This window comes from Pseudophryne corroboree, chromosome 9 (genome assembly GCF_028390025.1).
Source record: "Pseudophryne corroboree isolate aPseCor3 chromosome 9, aPseCor3.hap2, whole genome shotgun sequence".
NCBI lineage: Eukaryota > Metazoa > Chordata > Amphibia > Anura > Myobatrachidae > Pseudophryne > Pseudophryne corroboree.
The window spans coordinates 58,257,157-58,274,602 of record NC_086452.1 but is presented as its reverse complement, the minus strand read 5'-3'; positions in this window follow the sequence as shown (position 1 = coordinate 58,274,602).

The window sequence follows — 17,446 nt, the reverse complement described above, 5'->3', positions numbered from 1 at the left end:
GCACAATATTGCTGGCGTTGCCCGATGCCACAAATCCCCAGGAGAGTCCAATTGGGGTAAGCCATTCTGCGATGATCTTCCTCAGTTGCCGCAAGAGGTTTTCAGCTGTGTGCGTATTCAGGAAAGCGGTGATACAAAGCGTAGCCTGCCTAGGAACGAGTTGGCGTTTGCGAGATGCTGCTACTGGTGCCGCCGCTGCTGTTCTTGCAGCGGGAGGCAATACATCTACCCAGTGGGCTGTCACAGTCATGTAGTCCTGAGTCTGCCCTGCTCCACTTGTCCACATGTCCGTGGTTAAGTGGACATTGGGTACAACTGCATTTTTTAGGACACTGGTGAGTCTTTTTCTGACGTCCGTGTACATTCTCGGTATCGCCTGCCTAGAGAAGTGGAGCCTAGATGGTATTTGGTAACGGGGGCACACTACCTCAAGCAATTGTCTAGTTCCCCGTGAACTAACGGCGGATACTGGACGCACGTCTAACACCAACATAGTTGTCAAGGCCTCAGTTATCCGCTTTGCAACAGGATGACTGCTGTGATATTTCATCTTCCTCGCAAAGGACTGTTGGACAGTCAATTGCTTACTGGAAGTAGTACAAGTGGTCTTCCGACTTCCCCTCTGGGATGACGATCGACTCCCAGCAGCAACAACAGCAGCGCCAGCAGCAGTTGGCGTTACACTCAAGGATGCATCGGAGGAATCCCAGGCAGGAGAGGACTCGTCAGACTTGCCAGTGACATGGCCTGCAGGACTATTGGCTTTCCTGGGTAAGGAGGAAATTGACACTGAGGGAGTTGGTGGTGTGGTTTGCGCGAGCTTGGTTACAAGAGGAAGGGTTTTACTGGTCAGTGGACTGCTTCCGCTGTCATCCAAAGTTTTTGAACTTGTCACTGACTTATTATGAATGCGCTGCAGGTGACGTATAAGGGAGGATGTTCCGAGGTGGTTAACGTCCTTACCCCTACTTATTACAGCTTGACAAAGGTAACACACGGCTTGACACCAGTTGTCCGCATTTCTGTTGAAATAATTCCACACTGAAGAGCTGATTTTTTTTTGTATTTTGACCAGGCATGTCAATGGCCATATTCCTCCCACGGACAACAGGTGTCTCCCCGGGTGCCTGACTTAAACAAACCACCTCACCATCAGAATCCTCCTTGTCAACTTCCTCCCCAGCGCCAGCAACACCCATATCCTCATCCTGGTGTACTTCAACACTGACATCTTCAATTTGACTATCAGGAACTGGACTGCGGGTGCTCCTTCCAGCACTTGCAGGGGGCGTGCAATTGGTGGAAGGCGCAAGCTCTTCCCGTCCAGTGTTGGGAAGGTCAGGCATCGCAACCGACACAATTGGACTCTCCTTTGGGATTTGTGATTTCGAAGAACGCACAGTTCTTTGCTGTGCTTTTGCCAGCTTAAGTCTTTTCTTTTTTCTAGCGAGCGGATGAGTGCTTCCATCCTCATGTGAAGCTGAACCACTAGCCTTGAACATAGGCCAGGGCCTCAGCCGTTCCTTGCCACTCCGTGTCGTAAATGGCATATTGGCAAGTTTACGCTTCTCCTCAGACGCTTTTAATTTTGATTTTTGGGTCATTTTACTGATCTTTTGTGTTTTGGATTTTACATGCTCTGTACTATGACATTGGGCATCGGCCTTGGCAGACGACGTTGATGGCATTTCATCGTCTCGGCCATGACTAGTGGCAGCAGCTTCAGCACGAGGTGGAAGTGTATCTTGATCTTTCGCTATTTTTTTAACCTCCACATTTTTGTTCTCCATATTTTAATGCGCACAACTAAAAGCCACCACAGGTATACAATGTAGATGGATGGATAGTATAGTATTATATTACTTATGGACGACGAGTGCACTGACGACACAGAGGTAGGTACAGCCGTGGCCTACCGTACTGCTTATATATATAATAATATACTGTATAATAATAATAACGGACCTGGTGGACACTGTCAGCAGACTGCTAAACTAGTATGAAGAAAAAAAAAGCCACCACAGGTATACAATGTAGATGGATGGATAGTATAGTATTATATTACTTATGGACGACGAGTGCACTGACGACACAGAGGTAGGTACAGCCGTGGCCTACCGTACTGCTTATATATATAATAATATACTGTATAATAATAATAACGGACCTGGTGGACACTGTCAGCAGACTGCTAAACTAGTATGAAGAAAAAAAAAGCCACCACAGGTATACAATGTAGATGGATGGATAGTATAGTATTATATTACTTATGGACGACGAGTGCACTGACGACACAGAGGTAGGTACAGCCGTGACCTACCGTACTGCTTATATATATAATAATATACTGTATAATAATAATAACGGACCTGGTGGACACTGTCAGCAGACTGCTAAACTAGTATGAAGAAAAAAAAAGCCACCACAGGTATACAATGTAGATGGATGGATAGTAAGTATAGTATTATATTACTTATGGACGACGAGTGCACTGACGACACAGAGGTAGGTACAGCCGTGGCCTACCGTACTGCTATATATATATAATATACTGTATAATAATAATAACGGACCTGGTGGACACTGTCAGCAGACTGCTAAACTAGTATGAAGGAAAAAAAAGCCACCACAGGAGTGTTTTTCAGGCAGACAAACGTATACTGGACTGGTGGTCACTGTCAGCAAAACTGTGCACTGTACTCCTGCTATAACTGCTCCCCAGTCCCCACAATTAGGCAGTGTGAGCAGTGCACTCAGCACAGATATATCATGCAGCAGTGCAGCACACTGAGTGAGCACAGATATGGTGGAGCGTTTTTTTCAGGCAGAGAAACAAAGGATTAAACTCACTGGTGGTATAATCAAAACCCTGCACTGTACTCCCTAACAGCTGCTCCCCGTCCCCAATCCTCCCCACAATTATAACTAAGTCACTCAGTCTTTACTCTTTTCTAGTAATATAACGGAGAGGACGCCAGCCACGTCATCTCCCTATCAATCTCAATGCACGTGTGAAAATGGCGGCGACGCGCGGCTCCTTATATAGAATCCGAATCTCGCGAGAATCCGACAGCGGGATGATGACGTTCGGGCGCGCTCGGGTTAACCGAGCAAGGCGGGAGGATCCGAGTCGCTCGGACCCGTGAGAAAAAAAGTGAAGTTCGGGCGGGTTCAGATCCCGAGGATCCGAACCCGCTCATCACTACTGTTTATAAATGTGAGTGCCGACTGAATTGGAATATTATATATATATATTTATACACACACACACACACACACACACACACACACACACACACACACACACACACACACACACACACACACACACACACATTTAAATAGAAACTGCAGCACTCACCATAGCAAGCTCACTTATCCTCACAACATCAATAAATAAATGATGGGGGTTTAGTTAGTGAATTGGCCAATGCACGGAATCCTGCAAACCGCTCGCCAAGGTACCCCACCTTCATGCAGGTCCTACACTATCACAAAGCCTTAAAAATGTATACCTGGCAATTGTATCACACATAATATAACTGCAAATATGCCCACTGGGTTTAATGTATATCTGCCACATATCTTATGGCTTTTAAAGGAATACACACACACACACACACACACACACACACACACACACACACACACACACACACACACACACACATTTCTCTCTCTCTCTCTATCTATATATATATATATATGTAGAGGCAGCATCTTAGTTCCAGTATTATATATAAATACAGGGTCGCGCTAGAAAAAAATATTAAACATATTAATTTGCCAGTGGTTGTGGTTTAAAATGGATGGAAATGTATTAACAAATTCATATACACATATTACACTTTAGAAGAAATTAGAATCGAAACTATATACATAAACAGCACCAAATTGATACATACATATGTAGCAATTATATCATAGCAATCAGCTAGTATTGATTGTTGCTATAATGTTCAAATCGTTATTGCATGTATCTAGTAGCTTAACTAAGCATATAGCTATCACAATATGTAGAAATCAAATGGGTGACAGGTGTTAAAGGTGTTGATTGACCGTTTGGAGACTGGGGTCCACTGTAGATTATAAAAAGTATTGTCACTTGTGGTTAAATATTAATATACATCCCGACTTGAGCTTTGCTGAAATTGTACTCCCTGGTAATCCCTTATAAATTGCAATAATGCTGGATGACAACAAATTATACACCGTGCTGCTACACACTCTATCCTGGTGTACGGGACCTGTTTGGAGGTGAGAGGAGGTAGTCACTCCCAAGCGTCCTCGGGTGCAGCGGCTTGAAGGTGTGTAGCGGTTCGTGCAGTTGGCAGCAGAGTTAGCTGCTGTGTTGGGAATTACCAGCTGAAGGCTTTGTGGTTGTGGTACAAGTCTGCATACGCCTTGCGAAAATCCGTTCGCAACTCACTCACCATCGAGTGATTTTTCCAGTCTGTTGCAATCGGTGCGTAGCCCAGGACCTACTCATACAGTGTGATAGAATCAGGCTGATCGGGGCCGGAGCTGATGTCACACACCCTCCCTGAAAACGCTTGAGAACGCCTGCGTTTTTCCTGACACTCCCAGAAAACGGGCAGTTACCACCCATAAATGTCAGCTTCCTGTCAATCAACTTGCTTACACCTAGCGATAAAAAAAGTCGCTGGATTTGTTTGCAGTTTGGCCTCGCACCTGCGCACTATGATCCGTACGCATAACCAATAATTGCCTGCTTTGCGAATTCGCACAAGAGTGCTCAGGTCTGAATCGGGCCCAGAATTAAAATGATTGGATTTATTTGAACAATTTGACCTTATTTCTCCTTATTTTGTTTTCTTTTCTCTTTCAGAAAGTGGTCATTATATTTTACTTGAGGGAACGGCAGATACACATAACATTCCATAAAGATTACTCCTATATACACCTGATTAGTCTATTAAAGTACACAAAGAAAGTAAAAGCTAATGCGATAAAACAAATTGTACTGTGTATATTTGATGCTAGTACTACCATCAGATTGTGACAAGGTTCCGTGACACAAATATATGTAAGAACCACAACTCTAGACTAAAACCTAGAACAAAGGCATTTACGCAATCAGAGTGCCCTACTGGCTCACTCACACTATGGTATAAGGACAGTGAGACATTCAGGGGTCAGAGTAACTCTCCTGCTGACCACTGTACATTTAGAGAGCTGCATTTTGGAACATTGCAATCAGTGGCTGCTTGTAATGCTCAAGTGGCCCATTACATCAAACTGGGCTAGTCCATCATAACCATGGTTACTAAAAGTTTACTTTTGAAGCTGAACATATCAAGGTATTATCTATAACTATGATTGCACCCTCTCAAACCTCCACAATCTTCTAGACTGGCATTGAAATCACAGGAGAGTGCCCACTCTGGCACTGTCTCTCCTTATAACGACGCTTCCTGGGGTCTTAACATCAGTACCCATCACTCGGAGCCATGCGCTGTGCAGTCAGCTATTTAGTGGATGGAGCTTATAGTTAGCCTGTTACAGTAACCGTCAATGTATATTCAGCCCATGGTCCAGACGTGTAGGATAATGATGTTAGTACTCATTATTTATTATCTGTCTGAAAATAATTTTTAATGACATTATTTTTCGGATGATGTTTAGATAGCTGCTTGAGATGGTGGCTTTTAGGGTGAGTAATATGAATTATATTCCCGAGTGTAGGGAATCCAGTGCAGGATTCTGCAGAGTGGGGCAGTGGATGTGGGGCAGTGAGAGAATTGAGTCAGTCCATCCTAGCAGCTGCATCTAGGAGGGCCTGAAGCAAGGATAGAATGCTGGAGGGAACACTATAGGAGTGATAGCAGTTGTGGGGAGAAATGAGGAGAGCATGTATAAAAGAGGTTATTGCATCTTGGAAAATAAATGCTGCAAATGTGCAGGGGAGGTACTGTGAGACAGACTGGACGTGGCGAAAGATAGAACATAGAGATATGGGTGGCACACAGGCAATAGGCTTGGCTGACTGAGGAAACTGTTGCTAACTATGCGGTGGTGACTCTGATGGCTTTAAGCTCTTTTTCGTACATGCTGAGATGTCCCTGATGTTGGGATGTTGTGGAAACAGCAGAGTGACAGTTGGTCACACAAGAAGGCAGAGAAGGAAATGGTCAGCGGAGAGGTATTGTAGATTTGGGTGTTGTCAGCTGAGAGATGCTGGTACATATAGGTAAAAGGGGTGGTGGGCTCGACTGCACACCCTAATTTCAAACAAAATAAGAGGTGATACCCAATGGCGCCAAGAGGGCAAGGGGTGGGGGGAAGCAAGGTATTCTTTACTCGGGCCCAGACTTGTTGGAGGGGCTCAGGGAGACCCAAGCCTGCAACCTTCCTCTCATAACATGCATCATTGCCGTGCACATTGGGAAGGGACAGGGCACATATGGCGGCCGCTGCAGTCCTCCCTCTCCTGTCCGTAGCAGCCCCGACTCACAATGTTGTCACCAGACCCGCCCTGCTACACTCACTGCATAGAGAGCGGGCGAGTCACCGGGAATGCAAGAAAGCTGAGCATAGGCACACAAGAACAGGGGGAAGAGAGAGAGGACACATAGCAATGGGTCACTGAAGGAGAGGAGGGGGAGGTGAGCGTGTACTAATTACCCCCCACCCCACTTTAAATTACCTGTCAGTGGCAGCACATCAACATGTGTCCCAGCCCACAATGGATGAGGGATACTGTTGCCGCATTGATCGCCCTCCACTCGCAAACTGCCCCAGGCAGAGGGGCACATGGAACCACCCAGTGGAGCAGGTGTTCCTGCAAATAGCTTTTAAAACACTTATTTTTGTAAGGGAGCATAGCCATGCCCTGCATTAAGGCCACACACCCAAAACAGTACCAGAGCCCGCCCAGGCTATCGACGGCCCTGGTGATACCATGCTGAGACTTAGGGGTATATTTACTATGATGTTGGCCGCTTCTGAAAGCTCGCACTTTAGTAAATATACCCCCTATAGTGCCACACAGAAAAAAAGAAAGAAGCAGGTGCACACTTCAAGCACTAAGAATATTACTAACCTTATTATTACTCCATGTTAACTTGTTGAGTTTAATATAATTGTCCTGATTAATAGTATTCTTAGTGCTTAAAGTGTGCACCTGCTTTTTGCTTTTTTTGTGCCAGCACATATACCCTTAGTGGTCTACTTATTAATAGCGTCATTAAATCCTTCAAAGATAACTTTCCATATTGACACACATTACGGCGACTTGAAATGTTTTGCGTTTGGAATTTATCTATCTCTCTGAAAAAAGCTAACGTGTATCCCATACAATGGCTAACACCATCTCGAGATGGCGGTAGATTATTGAAGGATGAATCTCTGGAAAACAAAACTTGTTTTGGGAAATTGATAAATTAGAAAACATCACAGCCCCCAATGAAATAAAATAGGGAAAACAGGGAATTTGTGGTGTCTCCTGCATTCAGCCTTTAGCAAGTTGCAGTGATACATTTTCTGCATGATTTTGGGGTGTGTGGCCTTTAATAAATAGGCCCCTTATGCTCCCCTATCTACTGCGTTTAGTGTTCTAACCAAGGTACACAACACAACAAACAGTCCTAATTCCCTTCTCTCATTTCCTTCTTGCTGAATCATTTTAAACCCCTTTTCAGTACTTTGAGCTCCACCTTGATAGGCCATCAGCACAGACATCCGTTTCCTGCTGTACTGCTATTGACTGTTCTGCTAGCAAGATTATCACACAGTGGGGGCAATTCAGTTGTGCCATATGCCGCCTGCTGGGCGTTTATACGAATGGGCGTCTATTGGAGCTATTTAATTGTATCTCCAATCAGACACCCATTTAGCATTTAGGGGGTCACTCCGAGTTGATCGCATGCTGCAGATTTTCGTAGTGCAGCGATCAGGTAAACAAAATGGCAAAACTGCGCATGCATATGCACCGCAAAGCGCACGCGTGTAGTACAGGTACAAACAGCATCGTTGCTGTACATTGCTTCTAGCGACGATTCCATTCGCACAGCCAATCGCAAGGAGATTGACAGGAAGAGGGCGTTTATGGGTGTCAACTGACCCAGTGGCGAAACTAGGGGCCTGCAGCCCCTGCGGGCGCTTGAAGGCGCGCAGGGCTGTAGGGCAACCTAGCCGCCGCCGCTGATTTCTGCTGGGAAGGATTGACACAGAGGGCACAGCGCGCGCCTTTCCTGTGTGTCCCTCCTGCGTCTCCAGTGGCAGCGGCATGTCTATTAAATGAAGTGCCCGGCACAGGAGAGGCATGCGTGCGCTGTGCCCTCCGTGTCCCTCCTTTTTGAATCGCGCAGCGGCGGGGGAACCCAGGGGGGGAGGGGGTATGGGGGGGGGTTTGGAAGGATGGTGTACCTGGCACTGGGGGAGCATATTTAGCACTGGGGGGGGGGGGCGCATGTTTGAAACTAGGGATGGGCATATTTGGCACTAGGGGTGGGCATATTTGGCACTAGGGATGGACATATTTGGCACTGGGGGAGGGCATATTTGGCACTTGGGGAGCATGTTTGGTACTGTTGAAGCATATTTGGCACTGGGGGGTATATACCTGCACTGGGGGAGGGCATATTTTCCACTGGGGGTATATGTGTACCTGGCACTTGGGGGGCATATTTGGCACTGGGGGCATATATGTACCTGGCACTGTGGGGGAATATCTGGCACTGGACGCATATGTGGCACTGGGAGCACAGCCCTAGCAACAAGCATTACCCCTGGTTACAAGCACAACACCCAGCTCATAAAATCCCTGGCAACAAGCATTACCCCCTAGCAACGAGCATGACACCCAGTGCATGAACCCCATGGCAACGAATATTACCTCCTGACAACAAGCTTGAAACCCAGCACATGATACCTCTGGCAACAAGCATAACACCTACCGCATGAAACCCCTGGCAACGAGCATGACACCCTGAGCATGAAAACCCCTGGCACCGTGCATGGAACCAAGAGCATGAAACCCCTGGCAACGAGCAGGTAATTTAAAAGTAATTAGAAGCCTTACTGTAGGACTTAATGTGTAATGGGCATTGCGGTGTTTCATAATGTATCACGGACATTGCGGTGTGTGTCATAATGTGTCACAGGCATTATGGTGTGTGGCATACTATATCACGGGCATTGTGGTATGTGGTATAATGTCTCAGGGGCATTGCAGTGTGTGGCATAATGTATAACGGGCATTGTGGTGTGTGGCATAGGGTATAACGGGAATTGCGGTATGTGTCACAGGCATTACGGTGTGTGATATACTATATCACAGGCATTGTGGTATGTGGTATAATGTCTCAGGGGCATTGCAGTGTGTGGCATAATGTATAACGGGCATTGCGGTGTGTGGCATAAGGTATAACGGGCATTGCGGTATGTGTCACAGGCATTACGGTGTGTGGTATACTATATCACAGGCATTGTGGTATGTGGTATAATGTCTCAGGGGCATTGCAGTGTGTGGCATAATGTATAACGGGCATTGCGGTGTGTGGCATAGGGTATAACGGGCATTGCGGTATGTGTCACAGGCATTACGGTGTGTGGTATACTATATCACGGGCATTGTGGTATAATGTCTCAGGGGCATTGCAGTGTGTGGCATAATGTATAACGGACATTGCGGTGTGTGGCATAGGGTATAACGGGCATTGCGGTATGTGTCACAGGCATTATGGTGTGTGGTATACTATATCACGGGCATTGTGGTATGTGGTATAATGTCTCAAGGTCACTGCAGTGTGTGGCATGATGTATCACGGACATTGCAGTGTGTGGCATAATGTATCACAGACATTGCGGTGTGTGTCATAATGTGTCACAGGCATTGCGATTCCTGTCATAATGTGTCACAAGCATTACGGTGTGTGGCATAATGTGTCACAGGCATTACGGTGTGTGGCATAATGTGTCGGGGGCATTATGTTGTGTGGCATAATGTCTAAGGGCCATTGCAGTATGTGGCATAATGTATACCGGGCATTACTATAAGGAGGAAAAATGACAAATAATGTAAGGGGCATGAATCAGGATTACTTTTTATCCTATGGTGGCCAACGTCTGGGCGTGCAGGTTGCAAATCTGGGGTATAAGGCAGTCTTTTCCTGCAATGCCCCGCCTCTTTATGCAAAGCCACACCCATTCAGCTAGGCCACACTCCCTTTTGCAACGCGCGCCTTAGGCGCGCGCAGATTCATCGCTTTCCTAGTATTAATTATAAAGGAGGGGGGGAAGGGGGAGGTCGCGCCAGATCATTTTTTGGCTTGGGGGAGAAAAATTTCTAGTTATGCCACTGAACTGACCGTTTTCTGGGAGTGCTTGGGAAAACGCAGGCGTGTCCAAGCGTTTGCAGGGCGGGTATCTGACATCAATTCCGGGACCTCCATCGCTGGAATCATCGCACAGGATAAGTAACTACAGGGCTGGTCTTGTTTTGCACAAAATGTTTTTGTACCGCTCGGCTGCACATGCGATCGCACACTTGCAAAGCTAAAATACACTCCCCCATGGGCGGCGACTATGCGTTTGCACGGCTGCTAAAAGTAGCTAGCGAGCGATCAACTCGGAATGAGGGCCTTAATGCGACTGAAAGCGGCTAAACCTGTCTAAAGTCCAGGTTTGGGTGCTTTGGGCGCCCAAACAACGGACTATTCACACATGTTTTGTCGCACCTGGCCTTTTTTGCCGTCTGATCGGAGCAACAATTGAATAGCTCCAATAAGTGCCCATTTGTTTAGACGGCCAGTCGAGGGCAGGGGGTGTGGGGGTGTTGGGGAGGCGCGGCACAATTGAATCTCCCTCATAGACTGTGAATGCTATTTTGTGATGGCCACCATCTCTGGGAGCGATAGCTGAGAGCAGTGTCTGGAGTTCTCCGCAGTGTATCTACTTGGAACAACCCTTGACGCTGCGGGCGGCTCTGCAGTAGCGCTACTGGCTGCAGACATCCTTCAAGCCACATGCAGGTGCCGTGGGGCAGCAACGGGCCCACCCCCTGCACCCTGGGTGATGGCACCGCTCGCACACCACTAGTTACAGCCCTGCCATCATGTGCATATGCCAGCATATGGCAATAACAGAATGTTGTCTTTATGTTATCACTAGTGTGTTAAAGGTGGCCCTCAAGGCATTGTAGAACTCTGCGGGTGTGCTGGGACTTCTAGTTCCACACCGGCAGGTTGCTCAGCCTTGTACATGGTGGCAGAAGCTGTGTGTAGAAGTGTCAGTTACATGTTGCTGAACAGTTCAGCTCCCGTGAGTCATATTACAGTTCAAGAGCGGGGTCACTGTGCCTCTGGCTGGTTAATATCCGCATCTCCCGTTTGATGTTCTCCTTTCAGCCACTTGTCATCACCTTGCACAGTGGATGCTGGCACCTTGATGAGGACATGAAATGAGTTTAATACGCACTCACAGATGTGGGCTATTATTATGTCCCCCGCGGTCTGCGTGTACGTCTATTGCAGAGCACTCTGTAAGATTACAGATTATTTAGTGTAAATGCAGCATCTGCGGGAATTGTTACAGGCCTATATGTTTTTATAGGGGAGGGGGTCTCTCCTGTCACAGCACTCACAGAAAATTATCACCCTCTCCAGGGCACTCATAATGAGAGAATTAAACAGATGCAAACTGCTCAAATAAAATCACCTTCGTCTCAGTGCCCCCGAAGCTATTATACCTATGTATTCATGAGGAAATATAATGGATATTGTAATAAGACAGCCTACTATATGGCAGCATTACCCATCTTCCTCTTACGTGCCAGAGGCAGATCTAAGTTCTTTATTTCGGGAGGGTAGTTTCCAATAAGGCGCCCATAATTTTATTGTGATCACTTACACTTTAACTTTAAACTAGCTTAGCACTACAAATAAAGACACGGACACCAATAGCTAGATTTAAAAGGTCAGACGGTATTTATTGATGACTGACCGGAACTTTAAACTAGATTTTATGTTGGAGGATGGCAAAGAAAAAGGCGCTACCAAACGCCAGCTCCAGTCATCTGATTATATCACCGAAACTGAGGAGGGGACTACCACAACAACCACCTCCTACATGCCTAACCCGCATTGTGCAGGACCCACCACTCTTTCCTCTGGCAAATATGGATGCTCCCCTAGGGGAGGGTCCGATTGTCCAACCGCAGGGTAAGGACACACTCGCCGTCCATTCCAAAAGAGGGTGCCCCACAATGACCACTTAGGCCTATATGACCGCTGGCTGGTAGCGACTTTCCTGCCACAACGAGGTTTACCAAACCACGACCGCCATCCCCAGAAAACAGAAAAACAACCTCGTCAGCCAAAGCAAAACCCAAAAGTCCTTTCAAGAAAGAAACACAGACCCCCACCCCGGGGAAAAGACTAACATGCTTAACATTGCAAAACTGCGGGCCCGGAGAACCAGCACAAGAAAAACGCCCTCCGAAAGCCACAAAACAAACCTGCAGAGCCACTGTCTCCCGGGCCCGAACAGACAGCAGAGAAACACGCTGCACCCCTATAAGAACTACGAAGCATAAACCTCCCCGGCCCATAACAGCAGAACGCCGCTGAACAGCCAGTGAGTGCACGGACAAAAAAAAAAAAAAAGGGGACCAGATAACAAATATGATGTAGAAGCCTTAGAACACGACCCAACCCAGTACTGACTAGGGGCAGGACACCTAAACGGGCGACACCACCTACCAACCCGGTAGAAAAGAAAACCTCACCAATCACCCCACGCAAGCCACGAGCTCCTTACCCACGGACAACCCCGTGACCAAAACCACAGCAGTTCCTCTTGCCACAGGATGCGTTGCCGCCCAAAAAATAGCAAAAATGGCCCAACGGGCACACGTTCCCGCATGTCGATAGCATCTGAAAAAAGAAAACATCCCTAACACCTGTGCTAAAACAGACAAGAAAATGTACACGATAAACAGTAGCAAAAAACAAACCCAAGTGAAGGAGAAAACTCAAAAACCTCCCGTGGACCTTTAATAAGCCAATTGTAAATATGCCCCCTCGGAGGAAAATGAAAAAAATTTGCTTCACACCCTCAATTTCTGAACGCTACCCGTTCAAAAACTGACCGGTAAACATAGTTTTTGGGTTTGCGCAACAGATGCAACTAAGACCTTACAAACATACACAACTTATACAACGCAGATTCCCAATGGCCCAGCACCCGAATCGCAGCCGCCGTAGGTGGCGCAGCTGCCCCAATCCGCAAGGAATGGGTACCATAGCCCTGAAGCCGCATCCCAAAACGCCCTGTTAGAAAGCGGCGCTACCAACCCACCAGCAGTCAACTAGCAGAATACTGAAAAACCTAGGAGGGAACTTCCCACCACCTCCTAAAGCATAACCCGCATTGTGCAGAACTCACCACCCTTAACTCCAGCAGAGCAATGGATGAAACCGCACGGGAACGTCCGTTAACCACCCGCAGGGAGAGGACACACTCGCCGTCTTACCAAAAGAGGGCGCCCCACAATGATCACTTATGCACACTCTTGACCGCTGGCTGGTAGCGACTTTCCGCCAAACCGTAACACAATGCACACTCCCAGAGGCCCAGCACCTGAATCGCTTCCGCTGAAGAAATTGCCGCTGCAGCATGCGTAACTGCCCCCCTTCTCAAGGAAAGGGGAACCATAGCCCGAAAACTTTATCCAACGTACACACGTAGGATACCACGCAGATGCCCAGCGGCCCAGCACCTGAATTGCTGCCGCCGTCAAACCCGCCACCACAGTATGAACAGCTGCCTCAATCCACAAGGAACGGGTACCCCAGTCCTAAACTTAAAACAACGGAAATCCCCAGTGGCCCAGCACCGGAAACGCTGCCGCCGAAGAACCAGCCACCGTAGCACGCATAGCTGCCCCAATCCACAAGGAATGGGTACTCCAGCCCTAAAAACTCCATACCACGCACAGTCCCCGCGGCCCAGCACCCGAAGCGCTGCCGCTAAAGAACCTACCACCGCAGCACGCGCAACAGCCCCAATCCGCAAGGAATGGGTATCATAGCCCGAAAACCTTATCCAAACATACAGAGGCTACATATCACACAGACTCCCAGCAGCCCTGCACCTGAATCGCTGCCACAGAAAAACCCGCCGCCGCGGCATGCGCAACAGCCCCAATCCGCAAGGAAATGGGTATCATATCCCAAAAACTTTACCCAAACGCAAAGAGGCTGTATATCACGCATATCCCCAGCAGCCCAGCACCCAAAAAAGCTGCCACTGAAGAACCCGCCTCTGCAGCATGCGATGCCGCCCCAAATTGCAAGGAAGGAGAACCATGGTCCCCCCCACTGCAAAACCCCCGGCAACCACCATAGCCATAGACGCAGCAGAGAAATAAACTAGAGAAGAGGACCTAGGAGGGCACGCAAAAGAAAATGGCCAACCCCTAACGGTCACAACGGACACATTCCACCGCCAAGTGCAATGGGCCACCAGCCGTCTCCGCCCGTGCTCTAAGGGGCAATCAACGGCCAACCCAATCCGCTGCAGAATGGGCAAGGCCGCACAGCGCCCCTGTCGCACCGCAATAAAACATCACTGAAAGGCAAGCCGGAGTACAAAGGCGACTTGCCACCGGCAACCAAACCACCGATCCGGAATGCCCCAAAGAAAACCAGCGCAAAAACCTATCACAAACAGCGCAAACCTCAACCAGACTACACCCCGCCTGTCTAGACACCTAAAGGGACCACGAACAGCTTCAAATTAACGTGCCCCCCAAAACTGCAGGCATAGGGTGCCCCGTCACCCACCCATTAAGGGCCATGGCTAGTACGACAGACCCAGTGAGGCCCGACAGCTGCAGTAGAATGGAGCGAAAAGAAAATGCCCACAAGGGCAGACGCCATGGCTGCCTGAGACCTGCCCTCCCGAGAAAACCCCCCAGACAAAGGCCGTTAAACATCCGAAAGTGACCCAATAAACACAACCCACCGGAGTGACCCAACCTACTCCCAAGAGCCAACGAATCACGGCAATCCGAGCCATCGACCGGCGCATGGGAGGAGCCCCATAACGGCCCATCCAAGTAGCAGGACCAACTCGGCCATTTGCCAGACCCAAGTCAGGCATAGAAAGAAACATCAACAACTGCCCCAGGCACCAACTCACAGAATGTAACAAAGCGTAAGCGCCACCATGCCTCTGCCACCCCATGGGCCATACCCGGGTCACGTCGCCCGCAAACATATGGGGACCAAATGACGTAACAGACGGAGGGCCGAGAAGGAGGAAGAACGCCGCTGGTGAAGGGCGTGAACCACGCCCAGGCAATCGCCCAGAAAACAATAGACCGATCCAAAAAAAACGCAGCGCTCCTAACGCCGATGTGACAACGAAAGGAAACCCCTGAGAAAATAAAGAGTGAAAAAGTCTCCAAGCCGTATTGGCTCGGGGCAACGGCGAAGGTTGGCGATAACCGGTCAGACACCCAAGGGTGAAAGAAATGCAAAAGCACAAGAGCTCAGCCAAATAGGCCCCAGCATGACCCTTACGCTGACCAGCAAAAACAGAAAAGTATCTGTATGCCGCTGGACCTTGTCCGCAGGAAGGTGACGGCCACAAATGGCCGAAACCATCCCTACACCCAATAACTGGGGCAGCACGCCAAAACCCCCGGTCTACCTGACCCAACGGGAACCCAGAACCTGAAACAACGACAACACCGGAGCCAAAACGTACCGCGAACCGAGCAGCCGCCCGGGCCTGCATGGAAACAAAAACGCAGCGCCCCAGAAGAAAATGAGAACGCACCCTGTGGGAAGCATCCGTAATGGCAACAAGAACTGAACCCCCCCCTGTGGGTGACCAAATGACGGGAACCAACACGGGAACCTACCCGGGCACCACCCCAAAAGGGGAGACACACAAACAGTGATTTATATAAAGTGGGGGCGCGTAGAAAAGGGTGCCGCACATGCCCCCACGTATCCCCGCCAAAACAAAGCTAAGTACCAAGAACCTAGTAACGCGGGATTACAACCAACGGAACCAGCTGCCATAAACGCTGCCAGAGGCACCTGGTCTGACCCAGTTCATGTAGCTGTGCAACGCGCAATGAGCTTGGCCAACTTACGCGGGCACCCGGGGAAACAAGAGGAAAACACTACTAGAAGAACTAGAAGAAAGTGCAGAGGAACAAAAAAAAAGTAACAGCATGCTCACCGGTACCCGAAGGACCCGGAACTTCTCCAGCCGACGACGATCCTGTCCTGATGTCTCCAGCAGACACCGATACCGGATCATCTCCCGGACCCCGACCCGGGGACCCCGACTCTGCGACCCTGACCACTCCCAGTCTCCGAACTGCACACTCAGAGGGAACAAAACGAGGTTAAAGCAGATGAAACAACCCTACGAACAGATGGCCCAGGCAGCAGGGGGAGTAGGGGAGGGCGGGGGTCAAAGGCAGGGGGAGGTAACATGAATGCCGCGGCCGGCACCATGATGGGCCTGTCCGCTGGGACACCCCCTGCAGCAGAGGCCGGGAGCCAGGGAGACAAAAAACCAGGGGCCCACGGGACGGGATGGGAAGCTGGAAAAAACTGCTAGGGAATGAAAGGATACCGCCAATATGATGGCAGCTGGGCCGGGTTCGGGGGAACCTGATAAGACCCATGAAAAGGAGGCGGGTGCAAAGAAATGTAAGGCCCGAGAAAGGCCGTGGTGGCCGAACCGGCGTCACCACATTGATCAAATAATTGAGGCTGGGAGGCAAACTGACTGTACGTTGACAGCTGGACATAGTCAAGCCAGTGATGTGGGGGTTTATGTATACCCCTCTGGAACTGATACAGAGACTGTTCCTGACACTGTGGAGGAAATGTACCCCTCTGGGTCAGATACAGAGACTGTTCCCAAACCTGCTATGGAGTCACCCTGAGCATGAGGTTCCCATAGTAACAACTGATCCTGAACCTTCTAGTGTGATTTCTGTGGAGCAGTCAGTCACTCTGGGAGTTAAACATCGTTATCCAGACAGAGTCCGTAAGGCACCTCAGAGGCTTGATTTGTAGCCTTCTGGGGTAACATATACATTGCTTAGTGCTAACATTTTCATGTCTGCATTTATCTAAGTTGGGAGGAGTGTGGTGTATATAGTTCCCATTGCTGTACATGTGTTCTGGTGGAAGGTTACAACAGATCTTATTTTGTGTTTGTGTTAGTTGGCGTATGAATCTCTTTCTGAATTCCTTGGCTTCCTGTAGTTCTCCAGTAAAGAAACATGCAACACTCACTGTGTCCTGGTTACATAAAAAACTCTTATTGAAATATAAGTTACAGATTTAACACTCTGTACAGTAACACTGCCAAACCACCATCTATACACACATTTCCAACAGTACTTAGGGGCTGATGCAGAGTTGAATTTGCACTGATTGTGTGTGTGTGT